We start from the raw sequence: 20,190 nt of genomic DNA on the forward strand, positions 1-20,190 counted from the left end.
TGGGGCACCCTGTACCATCTTACCTGAACCAATTAATCTACTTAACTACATCTCTGGCACCTGGTCTACTTAAGATGACAGTACTTTTCTTCAGTTACAAAAATGGCGACGATTTGGAAAAGATCCACGCGTGAAGAACTAAGAACTTACACAAGGAACTAAAAGAAGATGGCCAGTATCTAAAAGAAGCCTGAAATTTAAGCCTGCGCAACGCCTTGGATGCCCCACCGGTGTCTTTTCCAACAGTCCGTAGAGGTACGTGTTGGGCGTTAGACATTAGCTGGCTTGAGTGGCTTGAAACCTCCCTACAGACTGTATAAAATGAACATTTTTGCTGTGGGATTTCGAGCTGACAATCCACATTTGACTTGCACAGTGCCTATACATTATACAGAAGATCAGAAGATATTTAAATTACCTGATGTTTGAAACCTGCCAACGTACAGGCTATTGGGCTTTGCGTGTTTAACCTGCCTACTATCATTGTGGCTCAAACAGGAACCTCCTTAGTGAACATGCTTTATTGAACGATGCAAAATTGAAACAGACGCTACATTCGGGGGCATGTATCGAGCCCCGGTGTTATTTGTAGTTAAATTGCAGTGTCCCCCTGGTGCGGTGACTTGTGAAATAAACTTTTATGGGAAAAGCGCTTGAGGCCACTGAAACTTTGACGGCTGCCCCTGTTGTAATGTGCATTGGTACTTATTGCACCGTCGAGTGTCGAAGATCCTGATATTCCTGGAACTGTGCTTGCCAGAGCCCGGGTTGTCCCCTGACCTCGTTGTGTGAATTTGAACATGTTCGGGAGGACAACGATGAATTTCATTTTGGTACACTACTGTGAAGGATTCTTCCTGCTGCCCATGATCTTTGGGGGTGGGCCTTTATTTTATTTTTAAATGAATTTTGGCACCAGCAGTTTCCCTGATCTTGTTGGCTGTTTAACCGTTATCTATGTCTTTTAAACACAAACAGCGCGTCTTTGCTTGCACGCGATCCTCGTACCTGTTCCTCGAGCCTTGCAGCGTTGCTTCCTGGAATTCTTGCTGACGTAACTGTATTCGTGCTGTTTGGGATTGTTTAGAGACGCTCTGCTGCCTTAACGCACCGTGAGCCTCCCGGCTGAGCGTCAATTACGTGCCGCCATTTTGCGAGTGGAATTTTCAGTGGCTGATTGCAATCTTCAGCATAGGATGCACCTTGCCAACCACGTCGTTACTTATTAAAGTTCATTCTCAACAGCTCTGTAGATTGAACAACGATGACTTCCTGAAATGTTTTAAAGTATATATATTTTCTGTCAAGGGCGGTTTGCATTGCACTCAGAAACCCGTGTAAACTGCTCCTATTTAACTTAGGTTGCGCATGCGATGCAAATTTGAAGTGTATCTAACATGAAGATTTTTTTAACACAAGCACCGATGTACACTCCAAGCTTGCTGGTTAGTTTTGGATATTATTTTCAAGTTGCGGGCTGTAGATGGACTCATTATTTGCACTGTAGATTCGGGTGACATGAAGGCTATCATTGTGTTAGCGAGTGATACGTGAGGGCAGCAATAGTGAGTGCTACATGTGAGCAGTAGGGGAGGGTGTTATTTTGGCATGTGTTTTGTTTTATGTCGTTCGGTGAATTCTTTGGTATTTAATTGTGTTCAGTATGTAAGTGAACATTCAGTGTGGGTGTGGGTGCACTGTTTGATAAGTGCACATTTTTTTTGTTTTTAAAGTATTAGTACGTATTACATGTGTACCCCGTGCAGTATATATTTTTATTTCTCTCTCGTTGCGTTGGCAGTGTCCCTCGCACGTAATGGTTGCGTTGGGAGTGTCCTTCACACGTCATGGTTGTGTTAGGAATGTGTTTTGCCTCGCACGTCATGGTTGCGTTGGCAGTGTCCCTCGCACGTCATGGTTGCGTGGGAGTGTCCTTCACACGTCATGGTTGTGTTAGGAATGTGTTTTGCCTCGCACGTCATGGTTGCGTTGGTGGTGTCCCTCGCACATCATGGTTGCGTTGGGAGTGTTCTTCACACGTCATGGTTATGTTAGGAATGTGTTTTGGCCTCGCACGTCTGGATTGCGTTGGCAGTCTCCATCACTCGTCAAGGTTGTGTTGGAAAGGTGCTTTGCCTCGCACGTCATGGTTGCGTTGGCAGTATCTTTCGCACGTCATGGTTGCGTTGGGAGTGTCCTTCACACGTCAGGGTTGTGTTGGAAAGGTGCTTTGCCTCGCACGTCAGGGTTGCGTTGGCAGAATACTCAAGAATTAGTGTTGTGTGCATTATTTAATCTTTTGCCTCGCACGTCAAGGTTGCGTTGGTAGTGCACTAGCTATTTAAATGGTAATGTTCGGTGTGCATTACATTTTTGTTCTCCCTTGCACATCATTTATTGTGCATTATTACATCCATACTGGAACATGTGCATGTTTTTTTTGTTTCATGTTCTTTAGCAGAGGGAGATAGGTGTGTGGTGGTGTTCTTCAGGGTGTACTGGGTATGGTGTGATTGCATTTTCCCTGAAACATGTTTTGATTGCACCCTGCTTGAAACATGTGCAATGTTTTAAATGTGACCTTACATGTTTCATAACCATTCTGTATAAAGAACACAATTATTTATGCTTTATTCTTAAGTGAACTTGAGAGTAATCATTATATCTTATCATTTTATTTGATCTTGTTGATCTTAATATCCTAGAATGTTATTTGATTGATATTGTGAACTAAGAATGCATTTACTTATCTAAATTGATTTTTGTGATCTATCTTGATTTAATTTTCAAGAAACGAAATCTGATTAATTTCTTCACTTGGTTTCTTGTTGTTCTATTGTTTCTAAAGGAAGGAGATATGTTGTATCCTATGTTTATTAGTCCTGGTTGCCCAGCCTGCATGAGTATGATGTCATGGAATGTTGGGAGTGTGTGCATGCTTTAAATGAGTGATCAGTTAAATTGAAAGGGTCTGAGCAGCAGGATGCTGCTCCCGGTGAGGCACCCTGTACCATCTTACCTGAACCAATAAATCTACTTAACTACATCTCTGGCACCTGGTCTACTTAAGATGACAGTACTTTTCTTCAGTTACAAAACACTCCACAATCAATCAACCAGGTTTCTTGAAAAACACTAGCCGTGCCAAGTACCACGCATCAGGTGTTAGACTAACACATTTCAGTGTGCCGGTCTGCATCGCCACACTAAAATGGAAAGTCACACATTATAGTGCCTCTCACAGCTGTCACGCGAGCGCCTATAATGTATGCACCATGCTGTGAGAGCGGTGTGCGATGCTCTCGGCATAGTTAGGAGCTGGCTGGGCTCATCTGCGATCGTGTTGCTACAATGTAACACAAATCTGCAATAGCAAGGTAACTTTGACGTCAGGAGTCACTGTCAGTGCGCCCAATGGCTTCTGTGGAGACAGTGTGCAAGTCTTTTATAGTTTTCAGACTCATTTTAATAGTTCCGTCATAGGCGAAGACGGTGGCATTTAAAGTTAATCAGCCTGCGATAGCTCCTTGGGCCGGAACATTTATCATTAGAAATATTCTTTAAAAACCTATTATCTGCCACCACAAATTCCTCTATTGCCCACAGTGATTACCCTTTACACTCTCAATGGGTCTCATCTGTGTCATGAGAGGCCCGCAGGGTAGAGAGCAAGGACAGTCCTCAAAAGATGCAGTCTTGATAGGCCCTGCCTGGTGTTTGCGCCGGGCAGGTGAAGCTAGACGTGCCCTGGCCAGGCCTGCCAGCCCTGCGGGCGCCTCAGAGACCCACTAAAGCCCGCAATACGAAAAGAAAGGCGAGGGGACCAGGGATCAGCTCCCGTCCTGAAGTAAGTAGGAAGTGCGACAATTACGGACACCATGCTGCGCCGGTATTATACTGAGGAGGACTTGACCCCAGCCCACCACTGCTGGCGACGCCTGACTCGCAATCATCAGGCAGACTCACCCGGACCAGGTAGATGACGTTAGTTACTCCGCCGGAGTCTAAGTCTCTGCGGGCTGGCCACGCAGGAAGCCTGCCTGTCACCATGACACCGGCTCGCCTGAGAACTTCTACCAAAGAAGTAAGTGCTTCAGAGACTGAGCCTGTATGTTAATCTTATGTAAACACTTGTGCTGTCACCAGCAAATATTATAAATAATAAAATGAGCAGTTTCTATTTAAATTTCACAGAATGCTTGTTTCCTGGCTGCATATTTTTCTGGTGCTTTGCAGCAGTTAAATTCATAGAGTTTCTTGTTACTCAAATCGTTGTTGTTACTGATATTTGTATATTTCCCTCGTCTTCATTGCTTGATTTAGCTTGTGAGAAAGTGTCATTCATAATCTTTGAAATGTCACTCATAATTACTCTGAAATTATGAAAATGTCACACATAGCAATCTAAAACGTTGGCAGCTATGAAGCACGACTACTCCCCCGTTAGGGTCTCAAGGCGCTGTGGGGGTGGATCTGTGGTTCAGTTGAAGAGCCAGTTCTTGAGGTCCTTCCTGAATTGAGGCAGTGATAGTGATTGCCTGAGATATAGAGGCAGGGAGTTCCTGGTCTTCATTGTGAAGCAGGAGAAGGATCTTCCTCCAACCGAGGTCTTGCAGATTTGTGGGATGGTGGCCAGAGTCAGTTGGGCGGAGTGGAGATGTCTGGTGGGCGTGCAGATAGAAAGGTGGTGGTTGCAGTATGCAGGTTCGGAGTTGTGGAGGGCTTTGTAGGCGTGTGTGAGGAGCTTGAAGGTGAATTTTTTGTTGATCAGGAGCCAGTGGCGGTCTCTCAGGTGACCAGTGATGTGACTGCAGTGGGGGATGTTCAGGATGAGTCTGGCAGAGGCATTTTGGATGTTCTACAGTTTCTTTAGTAGTTTCTGGGTGTCTAAATGTGTTTACATCAAAAATAATCAGGAATACAGAAGTGTTTTTTATTTTGTAACACAGCAGCAGCTCACTAATATTACTGCAAATAATCTCTGTGACACCCTACCATTTCACATATGTGAGGTCCTGTTTTGATCTAAAAAAACAAAAACATTTTAATGGATATTGCATGAAACAAAAACAACAGTTCTCTGCAAAATTTCTGTAGTTGACTCTCACACATCACCCACAATAAAAATAAAATAAAGGAAAGCAATATTTAAAATTGGTTTATGAATTATTTGAGATAATCATGGCAAGACTCTCTGCAAAACAAAGCTCCTGAAAGGCTAGGGCCCTGGGCCTGAGCCCACTTTGCCCATGCCTTAAAACTTCTCTGCAGACACGGTGCTATCCTGGCAGGCCAGCCAGCCTTCTCTGTTGTCATCACCCTAAGATTAATCAGGGAGTAAAGCAGGGTGTACTTCGCCCCTCAACCCTTATTTATTTATGCAGTTTACACTAGTCTCTCTCTCTCAATGTACAGAACATCACATAGCAATGCAAACTTTATATTTCACATATGGTAACATTTTAAAACTAGGAAGAGAGAGATTAAGAGAAAAAAATCGGGTTACTTCATTGTCCTAATTGGCATATATTAAGGCAAAGTCAATTTTAGGTGGGAGACAGCTAAAATAAAGCAATTGGGGTCTGCTGGCATGCATGACATGTCTTACGAGATATAGTGACCAAGACTCTTCTGAACCACCCAACGTAAACATCCTAGCAGACTTCTAGCCAACCTGCACAGCCCAGGAGACTGATAGACCTGTTTTGATATGAAGAATCCAACTGGTTGTTGAAGGTTGCATTAGTCTTCCAGCGTGCAGTGCTAACAATAAAGGACACACCACAGTAGGGTGATCACCTGGGGGTGCACTGCTCTTGGAATGCATTATATATATATATGCAGTGATGTCACTTAGGATAGTTTAAGTAGAAACAACAACACAGGGATGCATTTTGTACCGCTTTGTTCGCCATAAGATGGCAGGGTATGCTCAGACGTGAGTCCGTTGCTCACTTTGCCACTGAATTCAAGCAAGTCTGGCAGAAGACGGCTGAAATGCCAGAAACCGGTCCTAGGAAGCTTGTATCCGGTCCAGGGAAGGCATGGCTTGGCAGTTCGGGCTGGACTGTTCCCATGAGGCACAGGGTCAGACTGATTTGCATATGGCCATGTCTGAACTGGGGTGGCAGAGTGGGCTAAAGAACGGTGATGGATCAAACCCAGATCTGTTGACTGGGTGTGAGTGTTTGATTGGTTCTGATGCTCCGTCCATCACCACCCCATTTTGTACCGCTTTGTTCGCCATAAGTTGGCAGGATATGCTCAGACGTGAGTCCCTTGCTCACTTTGCCACTGGATTCAAGCAAGCCTGGCTGAAGACGGCTGAAATGCCAGAAACCGGTGCTATGAAGCTTGTTTCCGGTCCAGGAAAGGCATGGCTTGGCAGTTCGGGCTGGACTGTTCCCATGAGGCACAGGGTCAGACTGATTTGCATATGGCCATGTCTGAACTGGGGTGGCAGAGTGGGCTAAAGAACGGTGATGGATCAAACCCAGATCTGTTGACTGGGTGTGAGTGTTTGATTGGTTCTGATGCTCCGTCCATCACCACCCCCTTTTGTACCTTTCAGGGTGTAATGTGAAGGCACCCCTGGCAGCAAAAGTTTTGGACATGACATTCGTCCCAAAACAGGAAGGTAAACATAACCTAAAGGTAAACAGTTGCCAAGCTCATTCTTGACTTCTACGTTCCGGTGTCGTAGTCCTTGCACTTTTGAGCCAAGGAGGGGGCTTTCGTGGAGTTTCTCAAGCAAGTGTTTGCCAGTTCCTTAGCCAGTTATGGCATCAAAGTGACATCAGAACCATGCTCTTGCTGGCTAGAGGTTTGGTGATAATCTGCCATATATTTAATTGTTCTGCTTTCTTTTTTCCTGTGTCGACTTGTGTATGATGAAAGATGGAGTGCAGGATGCGTGGCTCGGTGCGATACCAAAAGGTTGCCATTTAAATAGCATCACAGTTGTGGTATTGTTTCTTGGTGCACTCGGTGGGTTACTGCAATCTCAGAAGAATTTGTGGATGGCTCATTCCATTTCCTCTCTCAAATTCAGATATCTTGATTAATTTATTCAGTGTTTGCTTGAAGCGTTCAGTTACTCCATTAGAGCAGGGTGTCAGGAATCCCCTCCCGCACATGGATTCCCTCCCACGATGCCAATTCCGTGAACCTGGTGCGCTTGGAGGAGAACGGACTACAACTCCCAGAATGCCCTCCGGCAACAATTGCCTTATGCAACTCAAGAGTTCTGGTTACATAACACTAAGGGTAACGCCTAGTTTTCATGTTATGCAACTCAAGAGTTCTGGTTGCATAACACCAAGGGGAACGCCTAGTTTTCATGTTATGCAACTCAAGAGTCATGGTTATACAACGCCGAGAGTACTACTTAAGGAGAAGATCACTGGGACTCGGCGTCGGATATTCTGATCTTTGCAGGAGTACCTGGTTGAGGTACACGGACCCGTTGGTGAGTTGAGCGGCGGAAGGAACTACTCGCGATAAAGGACGCATTTGCTGAGTGGAGGCATTTGTTAATGGGGGCCAGACACGTGGTTACAGTGTATACGGACCACAGGAACCTCCAGTTTCTGACGGCGGCGCGGCATTTGTCTCCCCGTCAAATGAGGTGGATGATCTTTTTCTCCGGTTTCAATTTCCACATCACATACCGACCCGGTTCAGAGAACAGGAAAGCGGACGCGCTTTCGAGGCAATCGAATGCCAGGGATCCGCAGCCGGTTGCCGAACATTCCATCATCCCTCCAGGAGTTGTGATAGGGGTGATTCAACCACAGACGTTCCTCAGGGGGGTCTAGAAGGGGACCCATACCTTCATGTGGCGGAGGTGGCTTCACAGTCACAAGGAGTGGCAAATGAAGGACGGGATTCCGGTGAAAGGACGATGTATGTTGTTACCCACGCCTAGGCTTCGAAAACAGGCCTTCACCTGGTGCCACGTGTCTCCCTGTGCCGGCCATCTGGGTGTCGAAAAGACGGTAGCGAGCCTAGGACGGCAGTTCTGGTGGCCTGCCATGAGAACAGACGTCCGGAATTGGTGTTCATCATGTACCGTTTGCGCATCCATGAAATCGGACCACAGAAGATCGCAAGGACTCCTCCAACCCCTTCCTACACCGACCAAACCCTGGGAAAACATATCCTTAGACTTCATTGTCGGGCTACCAAAGGATCAAGGAAAGACGGCCATACTGGTGGTGGTGGACTATCTCACGAAGATGGGGCACTTCCTCGCTTGCAAACAGGTACCTTCGGCAGGAGAGCTGGCGTCGTTGTTATTGAAGAATGTAGTGAGACTACATGGCCTACCCAACGTGATCGTGTCGGACAGGGGGTCTCAGTTCACGTCGCACTTCTGGAAAACTTGGTGTTCGGCGTTACACGTCAAGTCTGCCATGTCCACGAGTTATCACCCGCAGACGGACGGCCAGACGGAGCGCCTGAACCAGTCGCTCAAACAATATCTACGTTGTTTTGTAGAGCAAGGGAAGGATGAGTGGGTGGATCTACTTTGGATCGCGGAAATCGCGTACAACAACGCCACACATTGTTCCACCAAGGCCTCCCCTTTTTATTGTAACTACGGCCATCATCCCCGGTTCTTGCCGTTTCTGCACCCGGTCAGGGAAGACAGATTGCCGACAACAGCCAAGAGGGTGGCCCGCATCAAGGAGGCCTTGATGAGTTCTCGAGTTGCCCTGGAGGGGGCTAAAGCCACGTATAAAGCCTTCTCTGATAGGAGGAGAAGGCCTGGACCGGTCTACAAACCTGGAGATTACGTCTGGGTCTCTACACGGCACATGAGATTCAAGAAAAGTAGCGTGTTCCATCCCCGCTTCATGGGCCCATATAGGATCCTTCGATGCATCAGCCCGGTGAACGTGAAAGTGTGCCTGCCCTAGTCCCTGCAGATCCATCCCGTATTCCACGTTTCCCTCTTGAAACCCGTGAACGCGGTGAGGCCTCGTACGCCGGTGTCGGTGACTGTGGATTCGGAAGTGGAGTACTAGGTGGCTGGTATCTTGGATTCCAAGTGGCGTAGGGGCAAACTATGGTATCTGGTGGCATGGAAGGGGTACGGACCCGAGGAGCAGTCATGGGAACCTGCGGCGGGGGTTCACGCTCCTCGTCTGGTATCGCCGTTCCATCGTCGATATCCTTCCTGTGCTGGTCCTGATGGGGGGCGCTGATGGGAGGGGGATGTACTGTCAGGAATCCCCTCCCGCACATGGATTCCCTCCCACGATGCCACTTCCGTGAACCTGGTGCACTTGGAGGAGAACGGACTACAACTCCCAGAATGCCCTCCGGCAACAATTGCCTTATGCAACTCAAGAGTTCTGGTTACATAACACCAAGGGTAACGCCTAGTTTTCATGTTATGCAACTCAAGAGTTCTGGTTACATAACACCATGGGTAACGCATAGTTTTCATGTTATGCAACTCAAGAGTCATGGTTATACAACGCCGAGAGTACTACTTAAGGAGAAGATCACTGGGACTCGGCGTCGGATATTCTGATCTTTGCAGGAGTACCTGGTTGAGGTACACGGACCCGTTGGTGAGTTGAGCGGCGGAAGGAACATTCTAAGGAGCGGAGGAGAGGTGCTGGCGTGTGCTTCCTGCCCGTGTCCTGTCCCGTTCTGAGAGCCGTATTCAACGTCATTGGGCACAAGTCCCGTTGGTAGAGCCGAAGCTCCCAACGGCCTGACAATTTGGAGAAAACGAGGTTGGTGCGAGCCGAAGCTCCCAACCCTCGTTCCTTGGGTAAACACACGCTTATAGCTAAGACGTTATCCAGGAGGTGTTTCCGCGTCTTAGCCATCGACACTCGTAGGAGAACTGGGATAGGTAGAGCGGCTGCTCCCATCCATTCTCTGCGCCACCTTGGGTATCATCACTTAAACCCGGATACAAGAGACGCACACTAGGAGGTGTTCCCAGCGTCTTTGTGTTGTGGCAGTACTCTGGGGGATACTGGTAGAGCGGCTGTTCCCAGGTGGTAGAGAGCCCGGCCGGGTGACTCCCACGTGCCCCCCCATAGATTCCACAACCTTGGAACTACCCTTCACAGCGGTCGAGTGGCATTGTCGGCCACTGCTTAGCACTGTGCCCTCCGTTGGAGCATACCGGGTCCGGTGTGCATGCGGAGGACGGTTAGACGAGCTGTGAATGGGTATCGTACTTTAACTGGTGATTCCAGTACCGGTATTCTGTGTTGTCTGTAGTTGTTTATCTGTCTATTAAATCATCCTTGCCATTCCAGTTTGGACCCAGCCATATGCAAATCAGTCTTTACCCTGCGCCCAATGGGAACAGTCCAGCCCGAACTGCCAAGCCAGTTCTTCCCTGGACCGGAAACAAGCCTCCTGGAACAGGGTCAAGACTGATTTGCATATGGCTGGATCCAAACTGGGGTGGTGTGGTGAGCAAAAGAATGATGGATTAAACCCAGATCCTTGTGACAGGGGGTGAATGTTTGCATTGTCCAGCATTCCGTCCATCTCCTGTTTCTTTCGCATATGTTGCCCTAAGTGGGAAGGGTATGCCAAGACGTGGGTCCTGTGCTCACTACACCACTGGATTCAAGCTAGCCTGGCTGATGAAGGGTGATCCCCTGAAACAGGTCCCAGGATGCTTGTTTCCGGTCCAGGGAGGACCTGGCTTGGCAGTTTGGGCTGGACTGTTCCCACAAGGAACAGGGTCAAGACTGATTTGCATATGGCTGGGTCCAAACTGAGGTGGTGTGCTGAGCAAAAGAATGATGGATTAAACCCAGATCCTTGTGACTGGGGGTGGATGTTTGCATTGTCCTGCATTCCGTCCATCAACTGTTTCTTTTGCATTAGAGAGACTGGCGGTAGCACACCAAGTTACATCCTTGAAACCTTAGGCCATTGTGTGTGCGGAGTTCCTGTGGAAAACTGAGCGTGCTGTATTTTTTTTCTGGCCACAGGTTCTTCAGTGATCACACAACTTCAACTTCTTGGTACTTTCTAAGGGTGGGCGGAGTGCCATTATGTGGAGTTCCACGCAGTTGAATAAAAACTCCGTAGAACTCCACTCCACCATAATAAAAAAACAAACAATGGGAAATAATAAATCACTTACCTGCTCTGGAATCTCCGACTGCCCTCTTCCTTGCCGTGGTCTCCTCCTTGCCGTCCTCACCGGTCGCAAACCCCTACGTTGTACGTCTTGCAGGACTGTGCTTGCGTGCATTCGCAGTCCTCCCAAGACGTACAACGTAGGGGTTTGCGAATGGAGAAGAGGCGAGACCACAGCAAGGAGGAGGGCAGCCCGGAGATGCCAGAGCAGGTAAGTGATTATTTCCTGTCTGACTTTGGGCGTGGGCCAGGGGCTAACTCCGCTACGCTGCACAGTCTGAGTTTTTGCCAGAACTCTGTGTTCCCTACGGAGTTGGCAAAACTACGCTGGCGGAGCGGAGTTCGCCACATGGGGTTAGTACTTACTATACTCATCTACAACAACTAGGAAGTGCTGTCCCTCAGGGAGACTTCCAAAATCCGCACTTAGACAAGACTACTTGTTGTTCTTGGCACCGCAGTTCCATGCACTTCCAGTTTTGGCCACCTGCCATTAGTAAGGTGGAATTTGATCTCACTATGTCCTAGAATGTACGAGGGATTAGGTGCACGTCATTAAAGTTTGTAATACTTAATTTCCTTGTCCCCGTCTTTTTCTTTTCTTATTTCAGTTAGGCTTTGTTTATGCCTTTATGTACTGGGTTTATGATTTCTTTCTTGCATATGGTTGGATGTGGTCCTCACAGCAGAATTGTTTGTAATGACCTGTTAACCAATAAAGAAATGTGTCCAGTAAAAAAGAAAATCTACTTATGTGGAACGAAAATCATTCCAAGCTACTTGTATTATTAGTGTTGTAATAGCGACCAGGTCAGAGAAGATTACATTGGTGGCCATCACATGCAAGATTATCAGCTGTGATCACCACAGTTCGTTGACATGGCAGCAAGAAGTAATGTATTAATGGCTTTGTCAATGTGGTATGTCGCTATGAGGTAATTCGTAACACCCACAGCTATAATGCCCCTGACACCAAGGTAATAATATTTGTAATAAGCTCCCCACAGCGGTACATGATTTATCACTCAAATGCCAGATTTAGATCTATTTTGGCAATTCAATAATTGTTCTGCGAACATCCGCTTCTGTGTTCTGAAAATACATACTTTTCACCTTCAATACACACCTTTCAATTTTAGTATGCGTATATTAATTCAACCAAGAAAACTCTTCTAAATTAGTAGGCTGGGCTGCATATAGGAGAGCTACTTACAAGTACCTAGAGAGCAACCAGTAGCCACGAGCCACTTGTTAGTGAAGCCTGGTCCAGATGTTTCCATTTGATGTCATTTCTTAGGTGATTTGCAGGGCTACTAGTTTTTAGTTCTAATGGAAGATAACATATCTATCTCCACTCCCCAAAAGTTATGTTTTTCAATTAGTCTGGCCTGTCAGATGAGAAACACATCCTTGCCGACATTTAGAAGCAAAAAGGAGGGAGTTTAGATAAACAATGTGGGACTATAATTTCTGTATTAATTTCCAGTCAAGTAATACAAATTCTAATATCAAGAAAGCTCAAATAAAACTATTTTTTGGCTAGAAAGATCACAAATCTTCTGATCATATCAGGGGTGCTGGCATGTGTGCAAACACCCAGCCAAAAATGTACCCATATTGTGACCACATGGCATTCTCTTTGATGATGTATATAAGAAATTAATTGATGGGTGGTGGCACAAACCGCCACTACCATGTGAGATACACCATGTCCTGTGGTCTATACTGCCACTCGGATGTGCCACCAGGCAATTAACAGGTAACAATGGACAAGTGCTTATTCTTTATGTGCCCAGTGTATGAAGCTGGCTCTGTATATACTATACAAAAATGAGGTATAGTGTGCACAGAATCCAGTGGAACAGCAAAGGTAGGCAGAGGTAAAAGTAGATAGCACCTTACTCTATATTTGTGGTAGTGTGGGCAAGCAGTAAGCCTTTATCAGAGGGTAGTATTAAGCATTTGTTGTACACACTCAATCAGAAAATGATGTCACACACTCAAAGACTCCCCTGTCCTCACAGCGCCACCAGACCTGTGTGCCTTCTCCCTTTTGCTGTCTGCCTGCTTGGTTTTGCCTGTGTGTGCCCTTTGCTGTCTGCTTGTTGTGATCGCGCTCCCCTCTCTCCGTGTACCCCGAGTGTGTGACCTTTGCTGTCTGCCTGCTTGGTTTTGCCTGTGTGTGCCCTTTGCTGTCTGCTTGTTGTGATCGCGCTCCCCTCTCTCCGTGTACCCCGAGTGCCTGCCTTCGCTGAGTGTCCCCACCGTCCCCCCCGTCCTTCCGCCGCTTTTCTCCTCGTTTGCCGCGTTTTTTTCCCGTTTTTCGTACCTTTTTCGGTACTTTTTCGTCTTGTAGGCCTCCTCGCCATTCTCGAGGCCTTCCCGCCGTTGCTTTCCCGCTTTTTCACCTACCCGCCCACCTCCCGCCTCCCAGCTAACCCCGCCTCCCCGGCTACCCCTTAAATGGCGGCCGCTGCGAGGCAGTGGTAGCGACCCTTGACCCCAGGGTAGGTCGCTCCCCTGTCCTCACAGCGCCACCAGACCTGTGTGCCTTCTCCCTTTTGCTGTCTGCCTGCTTGGTTTTGCCTGTGTGTGCCCTTTGCTGTCTGCTTGTTGTGATCGCGCTCCCCTCTCTCCGTGTACCCCGAGTGTGTGACCTTTGCTGTCTGCCTGCTTGGTTTTGCCTGTGTGTGCCCTTTGCTGTCTGCTTGTTGTGATCGCGCTCCCCTCTCTCCGTGTACCCAGAGTGCCTGCCTTCGCTGAGTGTCCCCGCCGTCCCCCCCCGTCCTTCCGCCGCTTTTCTCCTCGTTTGCCGCTTTTTTTCCCGTTTTTCGTACCTTTTTCGGTACTTTTTCGTCTTCTAGGCCTCCTCGCCATTCTCGAGGCCTTCCCGCCGTTGCTTTTCCCGCTTTTTCACCTACCCGCCCACCTCCCGCCTCCCAGCTAACCCCGCCTCCCCGGCTACCCCTTAAATGGCGGCCGCTGCGAGGCCGCGCAGGGGACGCGCGCAGCGGGCGCGCCTAAGGCAAGCCCGTCTGCGCCCGTCCGCGCCTGGACCGCGCCCAGCGCCCGACCGCCTGGTCCCCGCGCCCCCCGCCTGACTTACGACTCCGCCACGCTCACCAACCTCAACCCCGGCCGCACGCCGGGCTGCTACCACGCCACCCCGAAACGGACCCACGGACCCTTCACCTGTAACAACTGCCGCTTCACCTGCCTTCGGGCCCACTCCGCTCCCGCCGAGAACAACTCCCCCGGAAGCAATCTCCACTGCATCCTGGTCAACACCCGATCCGTCCACAGGCACGCCATCGAACTGTGGAACCTCATCAACTCAACAAACCCGGACATCGCCTTCCTCACCGAGACCTGGATGAACCCCTCCTCGGTACCCGACATCGCCATAGCCATCCCCGACGGCTTCAAAATCATACGGAAAGACCGCACCAGCCGCATCGGAGGAGGCATCGCCATCGCACACAAAAGCTCCATCCGCATCTCGACCCACACCGACGACTCACTCCCTGACGCCGAACATCTCCACTTCACGATCCACAGCGACCCCAAGACCACCCTCAGAGGCACCCTCATGTACAGACCTCCAGGACCTCGCACCAAGTTCAGCGAAGACATCGCAGACTTCGTCAACCCTCACGCACTCTCGTCCACCGACTACATCCTCCTAGGAGACCTCAACTTTCACCTGGAGAACCTCACCGACAAAAACACCACCGCCTTACTGGACAACCTCGCCAACCTGGGACTGAAACAGCTAGTCAACACACCCACCACGCCGGACACACGCTCGACCCCATCTTCTCCTCCAGCAAACACATCACCGTCAGCCACACCACCGAACTCACCTGGTCGAACCACAGCTGTGTCCACTTCAGCTTCAAGAAGACCACCGTGCTTCACCACACCCAGCAACCACCAAGAAGACACTGGAATCGTATCACCACTGAACAGCTCGCATCAACCCTCTCCCAGAACCAACCCACCAGCACCACCGACCCAAACGAAGCCGCCAACAACCTCACAAACTGGATCTCCGACTGCGCCAACCTCCTGGCCCCCCTAAAGACTCAAGCTAACACCAACAACCACAAGAAAAACTCCTGGTTCACCCCCGACCTCAAGGACTCCAAGAAAGAATGCCGCGCCCGCGAGAAGACGTGGCGCCTCAACCAGTCCGAAGAGAACATGTCAGCTCTCAAGGACGCCACCCGCCAACACCACCAACACCTCCGCGCCGCACGAAAAACAGCCTACCGGAACAGACTTGACAACAACGCCCACAACAGCAAGGAACTATTTGGCATCGTCAAAGAGCTCTCCAACCCGGACGCAGAAAACAACCCCATCCCTCCCTCGCAGGACCTCTGCAACTCCCTCGCAACCTTCTTCCACCACAAGATCATCGACATATACAACAGCTTCCCGACCGCCAACGCGAACCCCCACCCGGAACCCGCCACCGACATCACCACCATCCTCACCTGGAGCCCTACCACCACCAAGGAGACCACCCGCGTCATGAACTCGATCCACTCCGGATCCCTATCAAACCCCTGCCCGCACCACATCTACAACAAGGCCGACAGCATCATCGCACCGCACCTCCGAGTCGTCATCAACGCCTCCCTCACCGCCGCCACCTTCCCGGAGAGCTGGAAACACGCAGAGCTCAACGCCCTCCTAAAGAAACCTACAGCAGACCCCACCGAACTCAAAAACTTCCGGCCCATCTCTCTCCTACCGTTCCCCGCCAAAGTGATTGAGAAAATCGTCAACGCTCAACTCACCACCGCCCTGGAAACCAACGACTCCCTCAACCCCACACAGTTCGGTTTCAGGGCCAACCACAGCACCGAAACCGCCCTCATCGCAGCCACGGACGACATCCGAGCCCTGACCGACAAGGGAGAAACCGTGGCCCTCATACTCCTGGACCTCTCTGCAGCCTTCGACACGGTCTGCCACCGCACCCTGATACGCCGCCTCAGCAACGCCGGCATCAGAGGCAAGGCCCTGGAATGGATCGTCTCCTTCCTCTCCGGAAGGACTCAGAGAGTCCGCCTGCCCCCCTTCAGATCCACAGCCACGGAGATCATCTGCGGCGTACCCCAAGGATCCTCCCTCAGCCCTACCCTCTTCAACGTCTACATGACCCCCCTGGCGAACATCGCACGCAAACACGGACTCGACCTCATATCCTACGCCGACGACACCCAGCTCATCCTATCCCTCACAAACAACCCCACCTCAGCTAGGACCAGACTACATGACGGAATGAAGGAAGTAGCGAACTGGATGACAGACAGCCGGCTGAAATTGAACACAGATAAGACGGAGGTCCTCATCCTCGGCCCTACTCCCACCGCATGGGACGACTCCTGGTGGCCCCCCGCCCTAGGCAGCACTCCCCAACCCACCGACCACGCACGCAACCTCGGCTTCATCCTGGACTCATCCCTCTCCATGACCAGACAGGTCAACTCGGTGACCTCGGCATGCTTCAACACCCTCCGCATGCTCCGCAAGATCTTCCGCTGGATCCCCACCAACACCAGGAAGACCGTCACCCACGCCCTCGTCACCAGCCGCCTGGACTACGGGAACACTCTGTACGCCGGCATCACCACCAAGCTGCAGAGGAAACTACAACGGATCCAGAACGCTGCCGCACGACTCATCCTGGACATACCCCGCCACCACCACATTTCCGGACACCTGAAGAGACTTCATTGGCTCCCAGTCAACAAGAGGATCACCTTCCGACTCCTCACCCACGCACACAAAGCCCTTCACAACCTCGGACCCAAACTCATCAACAACCGCGTCTCCTTCTACACTCCTCCGCGCACTCTACGCTCTACCGGACAGGCCCTGGCAGCCGTACCCCGCATCTGCAAAGCCACCGCCGGAGGAAGATCCTTCTCCTTCCTAGCAGCGAAAACCTGGAACTCTCTGCCCAGCCACCTTCGCGCCATACCTGACCACCTCTCCTTCAGAAGGCAGCTCAAGACCTGGCTCTTCGAGCACTGACCCCCCCCCCCCCAGCGCCTTGAGACCCTTTATGGGTGAGTAGCGCGCTTTATAAATGCGATTGATTGATTGATTAAAAGACTGAACTCAATTTGATTTATATATAAATATTATTTAGTTGTATTTATTTCCTAGAACCAAGCAAGCCTGGCACAGGTAAGTGTATACAATAATTGTCAAGGCAGGTCAAACAATACAAGCCAGCTGAATGAAAATGACTTTGTTACAGGTTTGTAAATGCTTTCAATACAGTGGAAGGAATATGCTACTTACCAGTATGCATCTGTTCTTGGCATGTAGAGCTGCAGAGCCACACACTTAGGATAGTAGATCCCCATCTGGTGTTGGGCTCGGATGCTTGCAGGTTGTTGTTGTCTTCGGAAGAAGTCTTTGGTCACGAGAAAGGTGACTCCTCCCTTGGACTACAGTGCGCATGGGCATCAACTCCATCCTCAGATTGTTTTTCGCCATGATGGGAAATGATGGAGTTTGTAGAAAAGAGAGAGAGATGTCCATGTGTAATGTCTAAGTAAGACGCTGCTGGAACAGATACAGGTCCCGGGGAGGTGGGTGGGCGTGTGTGGCTCTGCAGCTCTACATGCCAAGAACAGATGCATACTGGTAAGTAGCATATTCCGTTCGAGGCATATGAGCTGCAGATCACACACTTAGGATAGACTATATAGCAGTGTCTCCCCTAGCGGTGGTCACCTGTATCGGTTGCAGCAGTTTGAAATAAAGTTTTAAGGACAGCCTGACCCACAGAAGCTTGTTGCTTTGCTTGCACGTCAACACAATAGTGTTTAGTGAAGGTGTGTGTTGTAGACCATGTGGCTGCCTTACAAATATCTTCCAAGGGAATGTTTCCTAAGAATGCCATGGAAGCCCCTATTTTGCGTGTGGAATGCGCTCTGGGGTGGGGGGGGGAACTGATAGTGTGTGTTTAGCCTAGTGGTAGCATATTTGGATACATTTAACTATCCACCTGGCTATCCAGGATTTGGAAATGGGGTTGCCTTTATGTGGTGGAGAGAAAGCAACAAACAATTGTTTGGTTTTGCGGAATGATTTGGTTCTGTCAATGTAGTAAAGCAGGGCTCTTTTAACGTCTAAGGTATGAAGAGCTCTTTCAGCTACCGAGTCCAGATTTGGGAAGAACACTGGTAGCTTAACTGATTGGTTAAGATGGAACGGAGATATGACTTTTGGCAGGAATTTTGGATTTGTCCTAAGAACCACTTTGCTGCGGTGTAATTGTAGGAATGGTTCTTGTATGGTTAAAGCCTTGATTTCACTTACCCTTCTAAGGGATGTGATAGCAATAAGGAAAGCCACTTTCCATGTGAGGAACTGCAGTTCGCATTTATGCATAGGTTCAAATGGGGGTCCCATGAGCCTTATAAGAACAATGTTTAGATTCCACACTGGGGATGGTGGTAATCTGGGCGGAATAATTCCATGAAGGCTTTAATCGCAGGTACTCTAAATAGTGACAAGTGTTGTCGATTTTGTAAGTATTGTATTGTATAATCTTTTATAAAGCGCTACCTGCCACCCTACGGGTATCCTGGCGCTGAGAGACTATGATAACATGAGACAGCACAGAACGAATAGCCAGTGGTCAAGATCGATGCCAGCTATTCCTGACGAAATAGCCATGTCTTGAGATCTTTCCTGAAGCCCAGCAGCGTTTTAGCCTGACGCAGCACTTGGGGGATCTGATTCCAGAGGCGTGCTGCCGCCGTGCTGAAAGCCCTGCCTCCCATCTGGGTGAGTTTTACTCTGGCGACAGCTGCCAGGCTTTGACTAGTGGACCGGAGGAGTCTTTTTGGTTCGTACCAGGAGAATCGTTCGCGCAATGGTAACAGGCCGGTGTTATGTAGGGCCTTATAAACCATGACTAACGACTTGAACTCAATCCTCTTTTTAACAGGAAGCCAATGGAGGTCCCTTAATTCCAGCGTTACAGATGAATCACGCTGTCTCCTGAGGGCCAATTTGGCTGCAGTAGACTGTATTCTTTGTAATCCCTGTACAATATAGAGAGGAGCACCCAGGTACAGTGAATTACAATAGTCCAGTCTACTCAGGATCACACTCTGGACCACCAGAGACCTTGCCTCATTAGGGAGTAGCGGGAGAATTTGACGAAGAGCTCTCAGCAAAGCAATACAGGTGCCGATTGTTTTATTAGCCTGAGATTGCAGCTGAAGGTCTTCGTTCATCATGACCCCCAGGTTACGGACTGATTTTGCTGCAACTATAGGGGCATCCTCTGGCCAGAGCCGGAACTCGGCCAAAGGAAGTTTAGACATTTTGGCTGCGCAGCAGTGTAGTAGCTCTGTTTTCCCGGCGTTCAGCTGCAGTGAGTTGGCCCTCAGCCAGTCAGAGACCTTCCTCATACATGCCTGAAAAGAGCTCAGAGGGACTGCATGCTCTCCTCCCATGGAGAACATCAATTGAATATCGTCCGCATAGTTAACTACCTCGATCCCATAAGATTTTATTAGAGGGATCAGGGGCCCTAAATAGACATTGAAGAGTATTGGGCTAATGGCTGAGCCCTGAGGTACTCCATGGCATACCGGGGACCAAGGGGAGACAAATGGCGTCAGGGTCACTGCCTGTTGACGGTCAGTCAAATAAGACTGTAACCATTCCAAGGCACGGCCCGTCACCCCCAGACCTTCCAATCTTGCCAGCAACACCGAGTGACTAACCGTGTCGAAAGCGGCCGACATGTCCAACAGCACCAAAACTGAGGAGCTGCCACTGTCGGCTCGCATTCGAAGTTTATCCAGGACGGTTGTCAGCGCGGTTTCCGTCCCATGCCCATGCCGAAAGCCAAACTGGTCCCTATCCAGGAGCAGATGTTCTTCCAGGAAATTAGACAAGGACTTGCTGACCAATTTCTCCAAGATTTTAACTGGAAATGGTAGAAGGGATATTGGACGGAAATTTGCCGGCAACGATGGATCTAAGGAAGGTTTCTTCAGTAATGGAGTGACTATCGCT

This window comes from Triturus cristatus, chromosome 11, assembly GCF_964204655.1.
Source record: "Triturus cristatus chromosome 11, aTriCri1.1, whole genome shotgun sequence".
Lineage (NCBI taxonomy): Eukaryota > Metazoa > Chordata > Amphibia > Caudata > Salamandridae > Triturus > Triturus cristatus.